Source organism: Triticum aestivum, chromosome 4B (assembly GCF_018294505.1).
Source record: "Triticum aestivum cultivar Chinese Spring chromosome 4B, IWGSC CS RefSeq v2.1, whole genome shotgun sequence".
NCBI lineage: Eukaryota > Viridiplantae > Streptophyta > Magnoliopsida > Poales > Poaceae > Triticum > Triticum aestivum.
In genome coordinates, this window is record NC_057804.1 from 18,139,413 (window position 1) to 18,143,022 (window position 3,610).

The window sequence follows — 3,610 nt, forward strand, 5'->3', positions numbered from 1 at the left end:
AATGAGCTAGTCAAGTAGAGGCATACTAGTGACACTCAATTTGTCTATGTATTCACACATGTATTATGTTTCCGGTTAATACAATTCTAGCATGAATAATAAACATTTATCATGAAATAAGGAGATAAATAATAACTTTATTATTGCCTCTAGGGCATATTTCATTCAAATAATAGTAGCGGTAGCAAAGTAAAGATAAATGTTTTTGGGTTTTTGTATTAGTTGTAACAGTAGCAACGGAAAAGTAAATAAGCGAAGAACAATATGTGAAAAGCTCGTAGGCAATGGATCAATGATGGATAATTATGCCGGATGCGGTTCCTCATGCAATAGTTATAACATAGGATGATATAGAACTAGCTCCAATTCATCAATGTAATGTAGGCATGTATTCCGTAAATAGTCATACGTGCTTATGGAAAAGAACTTGCATGACATGTTTTGTCCTACCCTCCCGTGTTCAGCGGGGTCCTTACGGAAACTAAGGGATATTAAGGCCTCCTTTTAATAAAGAACCGGACCAAAGCATTAACACATAGTGAATACATGAACTCCTCAAACTATGGTCATCACCGAGAAGTATCCCGATTATTATCACTTTGGGGTTGTAGGATCATAACACATAATAGGTGACTATAGACTTGCAAGATAGGATCAAGAACTCACATATATTCATGAAAACATAATAGGTTCAGATCTGAAATCATGGCACTCGGGCCCTAGTGACAAGCATTAAGCATAACAAAGTCATAGCAACATCAATCTCAGAACATAGTGGATACTAGGGATCAAACCCTAACAAAACTAACTGGATTACATGGTAAATCTCATCCAACCCATCACCGTCCAGCAAGCCTACGATGGAATTACTCACGCACGGCGGTGAGCATCATGAAATTGGTGATGGAGGATGGTTGATGATGACGACGGCGACGAATCCCCCTATCCGGAGCCCCGAACGGACTCCAAATCAGCCCTCCCGAGAGAGATTAGGGCTTGGCGGCGGCTCTGTGTCGTGAAACGCGATAAAACTTTCTCTTTGATTTTTTTCTCCCCGAGACGGTATATATGGAGTTGGAGTTGAGGTCGGGAGGTGTCCAGGGGGCCCACGAGATAGGAGGGCGCGCCCTAGGGGGGCGTGCCCCCTGTCTCGTGGACAGCCCGTGGGCCCCCCTGGCCTTGATTCTTTCGCCAAAAATTCTTATTAATTCTGAAAAGTGCCTCCGTGGATTTCCAGGACATTCCGAGAACTTTTCTTTTCTACACATAAAACAACATCATGGCAGTTCTGCTGAAAACAGCGTCAGTCCGGGTTAGTTTCGTTCAAATCATGCAAGTTAGAGTCCAAAATAAGGGCAAAAGTGTTTGGAAAAGTAGATACGTTGGAGACGTATCAACTCCCCCGAGCTTAAACCTTTGCTTGTCCTCAAGCAATTCAGTTGATAAACTGAAAGTGATAAATAAAAACTTTTACAAACTCTGTTTGCTCTTGTTGTTGTAACATGAAAAGCCAGCATTCAAGTTTCAGCAAATATTATGAACTAACCATACTAACAATAACACATAGGTCTCACAATTACTCATATCAATAACATAATCAGCTAGCGAGCTATAATAATAAAACTCGGATGACAACACTTTCTCAGAATAATCATAACATGACATAACAAAATGGTATCTCGCTAGCCCTTTCTAAGACCGCAAAATACAAATGCAGAGCACCTTTAAAGATCAAGGACTGACTAAACATTGTAATTCATGGTAAAAGAGATCTAGTCAAGTCATACCCAATACAAACCAATAATAATGAATGCAAATGACAGTGTGCTCTACAGCGGGTGCTTTTAATAAGAAGGGTGATGACTCAACATAAAAGTAAATAGATAGGCCCTTCGCAGAGGGAAGCAAGGATTTGTAGAGGTGCCAGAGCTCGATTTTAAAATAGAGATTGAATAACATTTTGAGCGGCATACTTTTGCTGTCAACGCAACAACTATAAGATGGTTGTATCTTCCATACTACATGCATTATAGGCAGTTCCCAAACAGAATGGTAAAGGTTTATACTCCCCCAACCACCAACAAGCATCAATCCATGGCTTGCTTGAAACAACGAGTGCCTCCAACATACAACAACCCTGGGGGGTTTTGTTTAATTATTTTGATTTGCTTTGATCTTTTTGGATCATGGGACTGGGCATCCCGGTTACCCGCCCTTTCTCGTGAATGAGGAGCGGATTCCACTCCTCTTGAGAATAACCCACCTAGCATGGAAGATATAGGCAGCCCTAGTTGAAACATGAGCTGCTCGAGCATACAAAACAGAATTTCATTTGAAGGTTTGGAGTTTGGCGCATGCAAATTTACTTGGAACGGCAGGTAAATACCGCATATAGGTAGGTATGGTGGACTCATATGGAACAACTTTGGGGTTTATGGAGTTTGGATGCACAAGCAGTATTCCCGCTTAGTACAGGTGAAGGCTAGCAAAGACTGGGAAGCGACCAACTGAGAGAGCGACAATAGTTGTAAACATGCATTAAAATTAATTCACACCGAGTACAAGCATGAGTAGGATATTATCTACCATGAACATAAATATCATGAAGGCTATGTTGATTTGATTCAACTACATGCGTGAACATGTGTCAAGTCGAGTCACTCAATTCATTCAAAGGGGGATACCATCCCATCATACCACATCATAATCATTCTAATAAAATGTTGGCACGCAAGGTAAACCATTATAACTCACTAGTCGTCAACCCGTGCATCCGCACGGGCTAGCAATTAAAAAAACATGAATTGTAAAATAAAGTTAATAATATTCATTACTGCATGAGATGTTATATAAATAAATAATAAGAAACTATATTCTTCTTAATTGATCATTTTTCCATAGCCAAGAAAATGAATCATGAAGGTGAGCATTGAAAATCACAGTTCCTTGAATTGGAACAGGATGCTGGGCAGCATATTGGAATCTACTCCGAGGTCTACATCGTACTGCAAAATATTGACAGCGACCAAAATTATATTAATGAAGCCATTGTACAATTGAGTCAAGTACTTTTTTATCTAAAAAATTGGTAGCTGTCTTAAACAGAAAATATACATATGCGCACTCTGAAGTACATTTTTATTTTTCAGTATTTTGGAACATATAGTACGGAACCAATAGATATACTAAACACCAATGAACCAAACTTACTTAATTGCCCGTTAGAAAGAAAGGATAATTTTATGGCTTTACCATCTGAAATCTCTATATATTTAGAACCTCTAATAATTTAGTCTACAGTTCGGTATCATGGAGGAATCTAGACGCAACCATATTACGAAGGACAATATTTCGCTCGAAACATGTCGAGACCACATCTAAACAATGCAACTGCATTGGTTTAATTCATATGAGAAGTATTTTCGCACCTTACACTATAAGCTCGACATAATGAAATCCTAGGCACCTATTACAGAGAAAAAAAGGAGAGCTAGCCATTATGAAAGAACATAGAAGGAATAAATCATGTTATTTATGAATTCAGATCGAACTTTATGTTTTTTTTGCAGAACAGACACCTTAAAATTTGCATTTGGAATAAGTGTAAAGC